This window comes from Rhinolophus ferrumequinum, chromosome 2, assembly GCF_004115265.2.
Source record: "Rhinolophus ferrumequinum isolate MPI-CBG mRhiFer1 chromosome 2, mRhiFer1_v1.p, whole genome shotgun sequence".
Classification (NCBI taxonomy): domain Eukaryota; kingdom Metazoa; phylum Chordata; class Mammalia; order Chiroptera; family Rhinolophidae; genus Rhinolophus; species Rhinolophus ferrumequinum.
Genome location: NC_046285.1, coordinates 83,642,721 through 83,659,631, shown reverse-complemented (window position 1 = coordinate 83,659,631; position 16,911 = coordinate 83,642,721). Strand labels below are relative to the sequence as shown.

Sequence of the window (16,911 nt, the reverse complement as noted above, 5' to 3'; positions counted from 1 at the left end):
TATGAATGAAGATGCCAGCATCTGAGATAAATTACCAGCAAGTTTAACTCAAAAGTGTATTAAATTACACACGCGCGTGTGCAAAATCTGACAATTAAGTCCTCAAATTCATCCTAGAAAAAGTGCTACATACCGCATTGCTGAATATCACTATGGTCACCTTTGAAGTACTTCCCTTGGGAAACTATGAACCAATGCCAGTGCCTAGTCCATCTTTTAAAGCAATTTTGGAGCTCTTTTTCTGTAATGGCCATCAGAGCTGTCGCCCTATTACCTTTGATGTCCTGAATGTCATCAAAATGTCTTCCTTTCAATATTTCCTATATCTTGAGGTAGAGAAAGAAGTCATTGGGATCCAGGTCAGGTGAGTAGGGAGAGTGTTCCAATACAGTTATTTGTTTAGCGGCTAACACTTCCTCACAGACTCCCTGCCGTGTGAGCTGGTGCACTGTCGTGATGCAAGTACCATGAATTGTTGGCGGAAAGTTCAGGTCGTCTAACTTTTTCATGCATTGTTTTCAGCACTTCCAAATAGTCAACTGGGTTAACTATTTGTCCAGTTGTTACAAATTCATAAATAATTCCTGTGATATCAAAAAGGTTAGCAACATCGTTGCAACAAGTTTGTGAACTTAATTGTCAGTACGTGTGTGTCTGTGTGTGTGTGTACGTACCAAAGTAGGGTTTATTCAAGAAAATCAAAGATAAATAGTGTAAAAGCTAATTATATAATTTAAAAATTCTGGGTAAATTGAAATTTCTATGTAGTCAATTCATTCAGAAAAGAGAACAAAATAAGTCATATGTATGTACATATTATCATCAAAATTATCATCATTCACAGATTGTATAGTAAACACAGAAAATAAAATGAAAAAAATTTAATAATATGAGATTTCAGTAAAGAGGCTGTTGGATAGATTTGGGCAGAGGGCAACTAGACCCAGAATCTCAAACTTGGAATTGTTAATCAGTTGATAACTCTCTTATGTAATAAAGATAAGGGTAGAAGGTGGCCACAAATACATACCACCTAAAATTACTTTGGGTCACGAGGTCATAGGAACTCCAGGAATAGACCTTCATATCTGCCCTTTGGGAGACTGGGAATAAGAATGATGTTCTGAGAGGTTGCAGCAAAATTATGTAATTTCTTACATGTGACACAGCCTCTTTAATTTGTAAATCTCTCTTTGGTCTGACTGAAAGTTGAAACCCCATTATGAAAGATCCTTCTCTTTAGCTGGAAGCTTTCTTAACGTGTTAAGTGAAATACGTATGGTTGTGATGGCTTACTAACTTTGAACAGGCATTTCTACCTTAGTGCAGGTAATTTAAGGCAAGTATGTTGGACATTAAGATTGCTTCCATATCTTGGCTATTATGAATAATGCTATAATGAACAGAAGGATGCATATACATATCTTTTCAAATTAGTGTTTTGGATTTCTTCAGATAAATACCCAGAACTGGAATTACTGGGTCATAAGTTAGCTCCATTTTTATTTTTTTTGAGGAACCTCCATACTGTTTTCCATGATTACTGCACTGATTTGCAATCCCACCAGCAATGCACAAGGGCATCCTTTTCTCCACAGCCTCGCCAGCACTTGTTGTTTGTTTATTTATTGATGATAGCCATTCTAATAGGTATGAGGTGATGTCATTTAATTTGCATTTCTTTGATGATTAGTGACATTGAGCATCTTTCCATATGTCTATTGGCCATCTGTATGTCCTCTTTGAAGAAATGTCTATTCAGGTCCTCTGCCCATTTTTAATTAGATTACTATTATTATTAGTGTTAAGTTGTATGAGTTCTTTATAAATTTTGGATATTAACTTCTTATCAGATGTATCATTGGTATCTGCTCCCATTTTGTAGGTTGTCTTCATTTTGTTGATGGTTTTGTTTGCGTGCCAAAACTTTTTAGTTTTTTTTGTCCTATTTGTTTATTTTTTCTTTTGTTTCCGTTGTCCAAGGAGATATAGCAACAAAAATACTACTAAGAGCAATGTAAAAGACAATGTGAAAAAAAACATACTGCCTGTTTTTTTTCTAGGAGTTTTATGATTTTGAGTCTTACATTTAAGTTTTTAATCCATTTTGAGTATATTCTTGTATATGGTATAAGAAAGTGATCTAGTTTCATTTTTTTTGCATGTATCTGTACAGTTCTCCTAGCACCATCTATTGAATAGACTGTCTTTACCCCCAATGTACATTCTTGCTTCCTTCATCATAGATTAATTGACCGTATAGGCATGGACTTATTTCTGGGCTCTCTACTCTGTTCCATTGATCTATGTGTCTGTTTTTATGCCAGCACCATGCTGTTTTGATTACTATATTATAAGGTAGTATAGTTTGATATCAGGTAGCGTGATACCTCCAACTTTGTAAGAAGAACACAATTTAATATTTCTTTTGCCGTGGATCTGTTGGTAACAAATTCTTTTAGTTTATCTTCATTATTGAAGACCATATTTTTTAAAAACTTTGATGACTATCTTTCTACTCACTGCCCTTGGGGCATCTATTCTTTATGTTGAAAATTCAGATATCAGCCTAATTTTTAGTTCTTTGAGTTCAAGAGTGTAAGCCCCAGTCATTTGCAAGAAACAAACGTAAGTCCTGTGGAGGAAGGTACTATACTAGGCTTGTCACAAAATTTTGTATATACTCTCCAGCACTCAATCAAATGTAACCAAGCACATGAGAAAAAAAGAGAATAGAAACAAAACTTGAGAGTTTTAGAGCTCTAAAAGTTGGATATTTTAGGCTTGTCTGATACAGAATTATTGGTGTATTAATCAGCTATTTTTTTTTTTTTGAAGACTCTATCTTATAACCACACTTCCTATTCGTACAGAACTACATTTAACAGGACATGTTTTGTTAAGTTCCGCTTAGCATGAGTGACATTTGAGACAAAAGAATTTTACAACAGGAAGGAGTTATTGAAAGTTTTTGAACAGCTGAGGAGTGATATAATCCGAGCTTCTGTTTCAGACAGTCAACCAGGAAGTAAAGTGAACGATGAATTGAGATAAAGAAAAAGAGAAATTGTGGTTTTATAAGGGTAATTGTTAAAATGTTAGTATACTAACATTTATCATAATCTAACAAGTTAGTATAATAACCCAGAAAAATAAGAAAAGAGTGTTCATACTGGCTAATTTTGGCTTTGGGAATGGAATATGGAGGAAAGATCCAAGAGATCCTGTGGAGGTAAACATGTTAAGACTTGCAAACTGACTGTATGGGGAGTAATAAAGAAGTCATTAAAGACCACTTGGATGTGTCAAGCTTAGATGAACTAGGACAATGATGATTCCACGACATTTATGGGTTCACAGGAGCATGCGTGTGTGCAATGTCCTGAAAATGAAAGGAAAAATGCATCTACTCAGGAAATACAGGGGACTCATTGATGTAGGTAGTTTTCTGCCATGAGATCACAGCTGAAATAATGAGAATGGGTAAAAACAAGCAAGGAAAAAATAGTAGAAAGATGAAAAGAGAAGGAAAGGTGCTTTACTTACGTAGATGGAAGAACGTTCAAACCTGTAGAGAATTTTTGTAAAAATTTATTTGAATCAAACAAAAGATATGCCTGGCAGCAAGATCTCAACGGACTGAGAAAAATGCTTCTGAGAATAACAGTTTGCAGTTTCTTTGATGCATTTGAGATTAAGGAGGGAACATAAGGAATGTTATTGGAAGGTGGGAGAAAGCCTGGCAGGGATCGGATTACAGGAGATTATGTGTTCTCTTGAGGGTGGTCACTCTTTGGAAGGAAGGTCAAGGTGAAAGGGTGGTCGATATTGGAAGGAAAGGTCTGAAAGGGGCCACTTCAAAGGTGTGTTAACCTAGATGCACAGAAACACCGCTTAAGGCAAAGATAAACCTTTTACTAAGGAAATTATAGGACTTGGTGTGACTACCACCATGACCTGCCCAGTTAGAAATTTATGATCAGATTACCCTGTGAGATTACTTTACTTAAAATCCCTTTTACATCCACATTTAACAGACACTTAGAGGAAAAAGAGGACAGCAGAGGCCAGTGTTCGCACAGGGACAGCAGTGATGTAGAAGCTGAGAGCTGCAAGTTCAGGAAATATACATGTCAAAGACTTTCAAAGGTCATAGGTCTCGAAATAATAGGATAAATTAAAGAAGATTTTCGGTAAGAAAGGTGAGAGGATTAGCCAGCCTGGGACGACTGAGAGTTAAGAGAGGTTTGTGCAGGCCCAGGATCAGGCTGAGCCTTCAGGTTACTGACTTGGAGGGAAGATGAGCCTCTGTAATTGAAGAGAACTAACCTGACCCTCTCGCTTTGAGGCATCTTAGAATAATATTAATCGTTCCCTACCGGAATGTGGAATTGTGCCTTAGTGATTTATTGGGGATATTAGAGGAGGAAAAATATGCATACGTCACAGAAAAACCTTTTTTACTTTTATTAACACCTACTTCAAAGAGTTGCTGGAGAAATTAACCTGACCCTGAATTTCTTAGCAGGAAGAAACTCACTGAGTTTCAAATGTGTAAAAAGCAACACTGTGAGTTTAATGGACTAGGAAGAGCCTCCACTACCTTCATCTATTTTATTTTATTATTTTTGTTTGTTTTTTAATTTTTTTTATATTTGTCTCAGGTGTACAAAACAGCAGAATGATTCGACATTACACCCCTCACAAAATGGTAACACCCCCCAAGTCTACTACCCCTCTGACATATATATGTTTGTGTGTGTATGTATATGTTTAATATATACATATATTTAATTATCGTTTACATTCACTATTATTCTACATCAGCTTCAGATGTACAGAGCAGTGGCCAGGCATTTGCACAATCTATGAAGTGATCCCCTGATCAGTGCAGTACCCATCTGGCACCCTGCACGATCTTTACGACATTGTTGATTACAGTCCACATACTGTATTTCACATCCCGTGACTGTTTTGTGACTACCACGTTGTGCTTTCTAATCCCTTCACCTTCTCCCCCATTCCCTAACCCCCCCCTCACCTAGCAACCATCAGTTTTTTCTCTGTGTCTCTGAGTCTATTTCTGTTTTGTTTGCTTGTTTATTCAGCTATTTTAATACCCTTATACTGGCTCAGTTTAGCCAGAATATGACCGAGCCTATCCCTTATCTTTGTGATGTCAGGCCACCCCAGCAGAAACACCTTATTGGGACCTGCCTCCCCACGCAGCTCCAGAAGCAGTAGAAAATGGACATAACAGAGGGAAAAGTAAAGGATTATTTTCCTTCAGGAATGTAACTGTGCCTCTACCAAATACCACCAGGTATCACAGGTGGACTAGGAGAACAGATAATAACTCTTCTATAATAATACAATTAATTTGATAAGAGCTAAAACAAGACAGACCACATTTTAAAATATTTTTGGAGCTATCTTTCAATTATATACAATATTGCACTAGTCAAATAGATCCTGTTAATACTTTCACTTCTTTAACTTTTCTGGCCTTTTTTCAAAAGTTCCAATGTATTAATGTGTGTTGAACAAACTGTTGTGGAATAGCATTCCCAAATCACTACACTTGAAAAGATTTTTTACATTAAAAAGCATCTTGTAAAAATGAGCAGTTAGTGTTCTTTAGGATTTAACATTCAGACATTTTAAACATTCTAATAAAAATATACACTGAAAGCCATGTCTATATACATCTGCATGTACAGATCAGGTTATATTTTAAAGAATTTTCCTTTCACTTGGCCTTAAAGAATGCAGCTGAATGCAATAATCTGCATTGATAAGAAAGTCTGATGAAAAGGATTAAAAATTATGGGGTTAAAGATAAGCTTTACCTTTGCAAATGGATTGGTATGGTATAAAGCAGAAAACATAAGAGTCTATAATGAAGGTGCTTTTCTTTCACTTGGCACTTTTCCTAGAAACATTACGTATCCAAGAGAAGTTAGAAATCGATTACATTTAGAATATGATGATATCAAGATAAGAAGCAAAGTTTCCTACTCAGGTTGCTTAGAAGCCACATTTTTTTTCTTTATCTTGCTTGTCCTAGTTTTAACTATTTGTAACCAGCACCCCCACCCAAAGGTCAGAGTCAGAAAGAACTGGAGATTTACAGGTAAACTGTGCCAAGGTTGAATGCTGTCCCCAGTCTGGGTTCTTCCTGTGGCTGCTGTTGTGTGCTACTCAACTCACCACTCCTACCAGCTGTCCACAAGAAATGCATCAGAGAGGTCTCATGTGAGTGAATCAGACGCACATGTCCCATGGTATGTGGTGATGGACATCTTCAAAGAGCCTGCCACAGGCAGCCCTCCCTCCAGGCCAGAATTGATTCCAGAATTGTTGAATGCCACGTGTCTAGCAAGTCGTGCTATGAAACATTTCTTCCTTCCCCTTTCTCTAGATGTTGTCAATGAGGAGTTTTGGAGTGTTGTTAGAATGAGACATGCAGTTCATCTTGGAGATGTGGGGCAATGAACACATCCCTGTAGCTGAGCTTAGTCACGTCCTCATAAGAAAGGAAAGTGCAGCCTGTCTCCATAGGGAATTTCCTACGGGGCAGTATCAGAGCTATGAAACACTTTAGCCAGAGAATAGGCTCTATTCCATGTTTTGACTTTTAATTTTCAGTCAGTCAGTTACAGCCAATCAAAACACTGCTTGGTGAGTGAAACTTGAAGTCAGAGTGTTTCTGAGTCTTTTTGTCCCATCATGGTTAATTATTGCATTTGGCACATAACAAATATTTAGATGTTTTGCTAGATTGTCAGAAGTAACAAATGTCTCATTGTTATGTTCTATCATATGACAAAAATGCTACAGTTTCAACAAGATGTCCAACATCCTATCCACACCTCACCACCACCACCACCACCACCACCACCAAGTGTCCCCTAGCTCAGTGAAGTGACAGATACACCTAATTGTTCAAAACAGATTCTAGATTCCTTCTTCTTCACCTTCAATATTTAAAAAAATCACTAAGCCCTGAGGATTCCATCTCAAAAAATTGCTCCTTTAATTGCCTTAGATGATTTATTTATTTATAAAGCATCTTTTATTGTACTAACATTTTCTTTTTAAAGTTTTTTCTTTTTTTAATTAACAAAAAAAGCTAAAACAAAATAGCTTGATCATGTGCTAAACGATCGTGGTAGGCAAATGGTCCTTTTTTGATTAGCTGCTTGATTTGTTATAATAAAATTAAACTAATCTGAATATAAATTATTTTTGTTGACAACTATTAGAAGGGAAAGAGAAATTTGGTGGGTAATCTCCTCTATTTTCAAATTGTTCTGATGATTAGAACATTTTTTCTCATGACCATAAAAATGAATCACAATACTGAAGTCTGCTGGATGCCATTTCTCAACTTTCAATATGCATATCTTGTTTTTAAGATCATCCATCTTTTAATATTGGCCTGGTTGGCAGACAGAGTTCACCACTGGCCCCAGCCCTTCCTGATGGTGCCAATCAAGACACTGTGTTCAGAGGATTCTGAGACCACCTTAAGACTCATACAGTATTTTTCTAAAAGATCTTTCTTTGCTCCTTCTGTCCACGCCCAATGTTACCATCAGTGTCGCACACACATCCTCACGTAAAATCCTGACTTTATTGCTCCGTTGCACCAATTCCACCATCACTTTCGAATGCATGCAACAGAATGGAAGCCGTTTGCAGGGCATACACATTTCTTTACTATCTGGTCCCTACCTCTTCAGTCTCCTCTCAAGAAACTACTCCCCATGTCTCTTCTGTCCCCATGCTTTTCATACTTGAGCAATACCAAACCGCTTGAAGTCATCAAAATATTGCAGTGTATCTCATACAATATTCAGTGTTCTCTATGTTATTTCTGTCTTGAAGGCTCTTATCCTTTCCTTTATCTAGCAAATTCCTCGAAACAAATAAAAAATGCGTTAGAGGTGAAGTATTCTGCTATACCCATTGATAAAAAGTTACCCTGTCACATATTTCAAATTAACTTTGTATGTAACTCAGTTATGAAAATGTCCATGATATATTGTAAATGCTCGATTGCAGTTCTCTTACGCACTGAACTATGGTTTCCCCGATTCCATAATCATCCTATCTTTTCTTTGTATCTACACAATCTGGGATACGATTTGCTTGCTTTTTCTCTCAACACTCGTTTTGAGTGATCCATATTGGTTTGTTTAGCTGTAGTTGGTTATCTTGCGGTCTGTGCCATATTTAGTGTTCCATTGTGTGCATGTCGTACAATGTTTTATCCATTCTTCCCTCAATGAACTTTAGTGTTGTTTCTAGTTTTTAAATTATTATTATAGACAATGTTGCTATGAGATCTTGCACATATCTCCAGGTGCATACATATAGGCTTTTTTTCTAGAGTATGTATCTAAAGGTAGAATTGCTCGATTGGAAATCATGTGCTTCTTCAGTATTTCTAGACAATGTTTTCTAAAACCATTGGCTAAAGTGCAGTTGGCCTGTCAAAACTTACAGTGGCCTAGACCAATAAAATGTAATGTCTGAGACTCTCTATTCAATGAAAATCAGTGGTATCTCTGCCAGAAAACGTTCTACCTTTTCAGAGTTTCAAACAGCATGGTTAATAGAAAGTCTACCCAAGGTGTGCACCCCAGTAGAATCAGATAATCCCTAGTACAGCCGGCTAGCCAAATCCAGTAGCGGTCAGCAGCCTGCTTTTGCAGAGCCCTCAAGCTAAGGTTGTTTTTGTTTTTTACATTTTTTAAGTGGTTGTAAAAAAAAAAATTGAACAGAAACATGTGTGGACAAAAATATTAACTATGTGTCCTTTTTACAGAGCGAATTTCCCTACCTTTGTGCTAGCCAATGCCCAAAATTCCATTGAAAAGATAGCCAATAATCTCTTTTGCCCTTTTCGAGGACATTTTTTTTCACTCCTGGCAGATTGTATAAATTTACACTCCACCGCTGGTGTATAAGAAGTCAGGTGAGTAAAACTTGGTTTTGTCTTGGACTTTTAACTGACTCTCACCTATTAATTAATGAGATAGTGTATTTTATATATAATACTATTTAGCCTTCATTTTAATGTCTATTTGTCTTTTCCATTTTGGGGGGATTGTTTGGCTTTAATTTGCGATTCTTTATGTATGCTAATAATTTTCTACTTTTATGTGTTGGAGTTGTCTTTCCCTAGTGCATTGCTTGTTTTTCTATTTTCTTTTCAAGGTTTTTTTTTTTTTTTTTTTTTTTTTGGCAAACAGAAATGCAATTTAATTTGTAATTGAATTTATCAATCTTTTTATGTTTTGAACTTTTGGGGTTTTGAAATCATTACTTATTACAAAGTCATAAAGCTCTCGTTTCTATATATTTCTAACTTTCTTTCTACATACTTTTAACACTGTAAAAAAATTTCCCTTGTCACATTTAAATCCTTAGTTCATGTAGAACTCATTTTTTTGTATGGTGCAGAAATGCAATATTTTTTCCATCTGCAGTTCGTATCACTATTTAAAAAATTTTAAGTCCTTTATCTATCTGTAATGTCAAATCTACATATATCAAGTTTTCTTTTATGCATGAATCTCCTTTTTCTATCCTTATTATATTCCATTGATCTATTTTCTTTGAATCAATAAAATACTGTGAGTTAGTAAATTACCATGAAAATTATAAGTCTTGTTATCTAGTAGGTTAAATCCCTTCTACTGTGTTCTTTTTCAGGGTTAACCTGTCTATATTTTTCCCTCTGTTCTTCTGTAAGCATTTTATAATCAGCTTATCATATTTCTAAAACAAAAAATCTGTTGGGCATTTGACTGAAATGTAATTTAATATTAAGTTGGTGCAAAAGTAATTGCGTTTTAAATGGTTAAAAATAAATGCAAAAACCGCATCACTTTTGCACCAACCTAATATATAGACTAAGGAGAAGATTATACTCGTATTGAATATTCAACTCCAGGTACCTGATTTGTCCTTCAAGTTACCTAGTCTTCTCCAGTATCTTTCAGTGAAGATTTATAACTTACACATCTCTTACTGATGATCACTATATTTTCAAACAAGTGACAGTTTTGCCATTATTTACTTAGTTCTCCCCTTTTTTTCTTTTCTCTTCCCTCTTTCCTTTTCTTCCTCTTTCCTTTCCTCTCTCTATTTCTTTCTTTCTTTTCTAACTGCATAGTCTACGCTCTCTAAATATAATACTTATGTTGAATCAAATTTGTATTCCTACCTTTTTGAGCCATTTTTATACATTGCCTACATTCAGTTTGCTAGTACTTTGTTTCAGCATTTTTTGCTTCAAAACTTATGAGTTTGATCTTAATTTTCCCTTCAGATACACTTCTGTTACTAGTGTCAAGTTTATATTAATCTCTTAAAATGAATTAGGAAATATTCCTCCTTATTCTATTCTTTAGGAAAGTTCGTGTAATAATAGAATTGCCCATTCCTTTGAGTTAAGGTAGAATTTACCTAAAAACATATCTAGGCCTGTATTTCTTTTCTCCCTGTATGGGAAGATTCATAATTGTTAAATTTATTTAATGATTATAGGATTATTTAGGCTCTCTATTTCTTCTTGAATCAGTGTGTGTTATTTTTATTTTCCTAAAAATCTGTCATTTCATATAATTTTTAAAAAATATATTGGATCTAGTAGCCCATAACATTCTCATTATCTTTTAATTTCTGTTTTATCTGTAGTTTCTTCTTTTGTTCGTGCCTCATAATGTTTGATTTCAATCTCCCACCTATCCATCTTAAATAGTCTTGCCAATTTTATTTGTCTTTTCAAAGATCCAACTTTGGATTTGTTGATCTTCCCTATTATGTATTTTTTATGAAGTTATTATTTTAAGGAAAGTTATTCCTTTCCTTTTACTTTCTTAGGATTTATTCTGTTTTTTTCTTTTTCTAACTTTTTAAGTTAAATGTACACCTCATTAAATTTCAGCTTTGTTTCTTCTAAAGTAAGAACATTGAAGACTATAGCTTGCCATCTAGATAAGTTGATATCGATATGCAATATTTCATTGTTATTCAGTCATAAGTTTTTAACTTTCATTATGATTTCATCTTTGATTCACATCTTATTTGTTAAAAAACAAAATTCTACTGAGAAATTTTAAAGATCTTATTATCTGAGGTTTTGCTTTCTGTGGTTTCAGTTACCTGCAGTCAACTATGGTCTAAATATACTAAATAGAAAATTCCAGAAATAAACAATTCATAAATTTTAAATTTAAATCATCTTGCTGAACTGATTACTCTTCTTTCTTGTAAAATTTAAAATCTATTTTATCTGACTACAATATTGCTACATCAGCTCTCTTTTGGTTAACATTTGTCTGATATATCTTTTTCCATCATTTTGCTTTCAACTCTTTTAAGTCATGTTTTAGGTATGTCTCTCAAACAGAAGATAGCTGGATTTTGTTTATTTATTATATTACAAATCTTTGTCTTCTAATTGGAGAATTAGGTCCAATTATATTTATTGTGATTAATATATTTCTACCATCTTATTCTGTACTCTCTGTATGTCTTTTTTCTAATATTTAATTTTTTTCTCTTTTCTTATCTTCCTTTAGATTACCTTTTATTTAATTCTAGTTTTTTTCTCTCTGCAATGTTTGACCTTATGCATTCCATTTCTTCTTCTTTTGTTTTTTAGTAATTACACTAGTAATTACACATTTCTTACTGATGATCACTGTATTTTCAAACAAGTGAAATTTTGCCATTGTTTGCTTAATTCTTCCCTTCTTTTTTCTTTTCTCTTCCCTCTTTCCTTTTCTTCCTCTCTTTCCTCCCTCCCCTCTCTCTCTATATTTCTTTCTTTCTTTTCTAACTGCATAGTCTAGGCTCTCTAAATACAATACTTATGTTGAATCAAACTTGTATATGTAAAGCCTAAAATTAATATCATTATCCTCCTTTCCAATGTTAGGGATAAAGAAACTTTTCTCTACCTTTCTACATTCTTCCAACTGGTCTAATAATCATATCAACATGAGACAGATTAGTAAGAGAAAATAACCAAATTTAATGACATACATACATACAGGAACCCCACATACATGACAGAGTCAGAAACCCCATCTACATGGGAGATTCAGAGACAGGAAGGGAAAATGAAAATGAGGTGTTATTTGTTAAATGTCATAAGGCTGAGAGAAAAAGAAAGAGGCTGACAACTCCAGCATTACATCAAAAGTTTATTGAGGGCGGGAATACATATGATGTACGTCACTGAGATGCGGGTACTAAAGCATTATATAGAACAGGGCAGAATAAATATGTGTACTGGAGCGTGACTTGTCTCAGATAAGGGAAAATGCTTACCTTGGGCAGGGCAATGGACTGTTCCAGGAGTCAGCATGCCATGGGACATAGAGGAGAGGTCAGTCAGACAGTCTCAAAGGGGATTTACGGGAAACAATCTCTGTCTAGCCTCTATCTAGCTCAAAGGTCTGGCAGTGGTCACGTCATAGAACAGTCTCTCCTCCACAGGTATACATGACATTCTGAGCTAAGGATGCAGCAAGTCACCTTGGGGCTTCAGAGGGGGAGGAAGTTCATTGGCAGAATAGGAGGAGCAGATGTTCAGTAATTAGATGTTTGCCTTCTTCTATATAAAGGTCACAAAAAGTTATCTCTGGTAGTAACTCTTCTTATGGGCAAGTCCCCATATTTAAATTATCTAAGAAAGAGGTAAAAATTTTCCATGAACTTGCAGGGTCTCAATTGCCATCACCTCAAAATAACACCAAAGTGGCACATCTTGGGGAGGCCTGTTTTGAACCCCTTCACAAATAACAGAAGTAAGCACTTTAGAGTGTTTTAACTTTAATTCATACTATCTCGAATTACATACCACGATTGTCCAATACTTTTTATCCCCATACATTGTTTTAGTCACTGTTTGCTTAGTTTAGATTTACCTATGTTGTTACTGTCTTCTTTGTTTATCATTCCTTCTTTCATATTAGATCTTCTCTCTAGCTTCATTTTGTTTCATAAATTCATTCTCAAGAATTTCCTTTAGTGAAAGTTAAATGGTAATAATTCTCTAAGTTTTTGGCATAATCTAGTTGAGACCACTTTATTATAAATTTTTGCCTGGGAAGTTTTCAGGCCACAACAATTAGAATAAATTCTACATCCTGGAAGAAATCATCTAAAGTCTGTCTTGACCATGAATTTTCACCAGAAGATTTTTGGTGTAAATGTACCTGTCTGAGTCAAGGCATAGGAAAGCAAATATCTTTATGTTTGTGGGCCGGGGGTATGGAGGGAGTAGGAATGGAGTTTGAGTTTTGTTCTTTCTTTTTTCTAGTTCACCTTTTCACTGCACATGTTTCTTTTCAGTGGGTCAGTTTTATGTAGGAATCTCTGATCTGACTTTTCGCCTTGTTCTGTGCTAGGCTCTGTACGAAGCCCCTGGCATTTACAAATCCTGTGAAAATTGAAGTTCTAGGTCTCCTAGGTTTGGTGAGACCTCCTGAGATAGGTAGATGCCCAAGGGCGGTGCCACCTTTAGCACTGACATACCTTTCTGGAAGTCTGGCTCCCCATGTTTAGGGCTTCTGAGGTTTTCTTTTACATTCTGGCTGGCTCAGTGGTGCATTTAAAGGGCCTTTTAAAAATACTTTATCAAGCATTTGTAAATGTTGCATACAAAGGCAGCTTTTAAGGATCTACCCTGCATCTTGCCAGAACCAGTGCATTCCACTCTTAATAACTCATACGGGACAGCCATGAGGACTATTTTCTCCTCCATCCCCATAACTCAAAAAACTGCACAACCTTGGACAATGTCTGTAAACACCAGTTTTCTGAGTTTCCTTACTGGGGGCTCTTTATTTGATTCCTTAAAAAAAAAAAAAAAAAAAAAGTCTTCTTAAGCTTGCAAAACTTTCTTCGGGAAAGAGATTTAGCATTCTTGATTAAAAATTCTTAAATTTCTGTAAACTTTAATGAGATTAAGACCAGCTGAAAGTCAGAGTCTAAAAATAACTTTATGCATTTTCTTTTGCTATATATTCTATATCCATTTTTCCCCTCTGTGAAATATCCCTTCCAAGAGTGAATCTTTGAATTGACTTACTACTGGTTTCCTCTCTTGCAACAAGATAAAACTGTAAACCAAAATTAATTTTAGAATGTAATAAGGAACAAAAGCATTTATTTGAGCAAAAAGAGCTGCAGCCTGGAAGGCACAGATTCAGGTAGTAACCTAAATTGTGCTCCGCCGAGAGAAAAGAGAGGTTCTTTATAATTTTCCTGCCTACAGTTCCCTTTTTAGTCTATTTTATGTAAATGAGTTTTCCAAATTATACACTTCTGGTAGGTCTAAATCGTGCAATTCTAATTGGTCTGTACTGATGCAAATAAGGATATAATTTGTGTAGTTCTGATTGGACAGAGCTAGTCTCAGTCCATTGGTCAAAAGAGGAAACCAGGGCTTCCCTGCAGTGGTTGACTTAGACTGCATAAACAAGCATGGTAAAGTGCTGGAAAACTGAGAGTTCAATCTGAGGCTCTTGCTGGTGTACAGAGTACTGAGGGAGCCCCTGTCAGCAAATGGCCACTAGACTTTTATTATTCATAAAATTTGGGCCCTTCGTTGACCATGCGGAGTCCATCTCAGCAGATAAATTCCTTTTCAGGATTCACATCAAATGAATTTTTCTTCTCTGGGGTTCACAGTACTCATAACTGAATAGTCTGATAAGTTTTCATTAACAAATCTTTAATTAAAAAAAATTTAAATCAATTTTTCAACTTTCAGCTCTACGTCTAGAGGCACTGTAAACAAATCAAGCCAACTTATTTTCCACTGGTGTTCATGAACTGCATAGATATATTATTACCTTTCAAAGGAACTTTTTCTGTTTAAATTTTTCTGCGTATTAGAAAACAAAACCTTGTTTGAAAAGTTCAAATTGAAATGTTAAGACCAAGCATATGAGTTTATTGCATTTCCTGTTGATATGCAAATTTGGGGATTATTCTGGCCATGGCATTCCCCCACCACCAACATTCATTGTTATGTTAATCAGAAGAAATGTATTACATTTTTAATGCATCTGACTCCTTATGAAGAAACTGAGGACTGGCTACATAAAAAAAAAAGAAAAAAGAAAGAAAGAAAAGACGTTTCTAATTCATTATAATTCATTGCTGATTATGTAAGGTTGAAATAACATTTTGGTAATTCAGCTGAAGGGTAATAAAAATGAAGCATTGAAGTGTTAGAAGATCTAGATTTCTCACTGAAAGAAAGTATTTTAGTAAATCACTGTTCTATGCTTCTATCCCTTCTGTAAAATGAGGATAACAATAACTCAGCATTTGAATCCAAATGAACTGGGTTCAAATTCTAGGTGAAGCATTTCCCAGTGGTTTTAACTTAGCCAAGCTCCTTATGTTCATTTGTGGGGTAATTACACTCATATTTTCGGTTGCTGTGAGGATTAAGTGGTGTCTGCAACACACACCACGAAAGAGTAAAGCATAGAGCTATGGAGAGAGTGCTTTTGAAGTCCATTCATTGGATTTCTCTATATTAATCTAATGATTGTTTTAACTTCTTTTAATGTCTCTCCATTGCATTCCATTAACTGTTTCATTAGCAAGAACCACTTTTTCTCCTTGCTTTCAGCTTTCTCTACTATAAAAAGGATGTAAAACTTATGAGTGCAAAGGGTCTCTTCTCTCAAGCAGTGAGTCTTTTTGATGTTAAAAGCAGATAATTGCAAGTTCAAGAAAACCCACCGGTATTTCAGTATGTTGGCAATTACATGTGATTCAAAGAAGGAAAAGGATCAATGATAAAGCTACTTATATACTTGGCACTAAATATTGAAGCTAAAGATTAGAGAAGCAAAAAAAAAAAAAAATCAGGGGAAGTTCCGCTCTTCTGAGCCCCTTGACACTCATAGTTGTTTAAGGCAGCTTTTGTAAAGGAATAGCCCTTGTGCAAAAAGTTTGTGTGGTTTTTCTTTTTTACCCCCCTTGAGAAGGAATCACAGATCTTACATGAAAATAATGTGCTGCTTGGCTGCATTAAAATAACAAGGGTCCAGACACACTTTAGCTTCTTTTTCTCTGACTCTCTCACTCCCCATCCCAAAGCCCTCAGGTACACTGATTACAAGATTCCCTAGAGTCAGGAGGTGGGAGTAGCCAGTTGCAGTACAAAATGTAGCTCTTGACATACTGGTCTGACCAACAAAAAGAAAGGAAGGGAAGAAAGAAGAGAGGGAAAGCAAAGAAGGAGGGGGAAAGAAAGGAAGGACAGAAGGAAAAGGATAAAGTGGGGGAGGGCAAAGAAAATAAAACAAAAAGGAGGGAGGGAGAGAAAAAATTAAAAAATGAGAAAGGAATGTTGTTTGGATGAAGAGAGGAAAAAGAGCAAGAAAGAGAACGAAAGAAGAATGTGAGAAAAAGAAAGAAGGTCCAACAGGGAAAGAAATAGAACCTTCACCAGCACTACAGAATCTCCTAGAGACAATGTATTGTGTTCTTGAAAGCCCAGAAGCTAAGCAATTCCAAGAATGTTTGGCAAAACCCTTTTGGGAAGGGTGAGGTGGGGTACGGGGGGGGGGGGAGGGTGTCTTTCTCACACACTTGCACACCCGGCCCCCATACAAGATGTGACAAGATCAGGGAGACCTAGCGGAAACCTTCAGGTCACCCAGACAACTGCTCCTCTCGCTGGTCCTGCAGCGGCGAGGCGGGTGGGGGGTGGAGGGGTGAGAGCGCCGAGACGCGCGGGGCGCGGAGATGAGCAAGTGGCGAAGCTTGACCGAGTGCAGGCGAGAGCAGCCGCCCAACTCCAGGCGCGGGATCTGCTGAGAGGCCACGGTGAGTCGCTCCGGGTGCGGGTCCGAGGGATGC

General features: G+C 36.1%; 1 protein-coding gene across 1 annotated transcript in view; it reads left to right on the top strand.

The window, feature by feature from the left end:
- The first annotated feature begins 16,733 nt into the window (after positions 1-16,733).
- Positions 16,734-16,911, top strand: part of MME (membrane metalloendopeptidase) — an 89,924-nt gene continuing 89,746 nt past the window's right edge. Inside the window, exon 1 of the mRNA XM_033125367.1 lies at positions 16,734-16,878. The gene's annotated coding sequence lies outside the window, so the exon portion shown is untranslated. The remainder of the gene's footprint in view (positions 16,879-16,911) is intronic.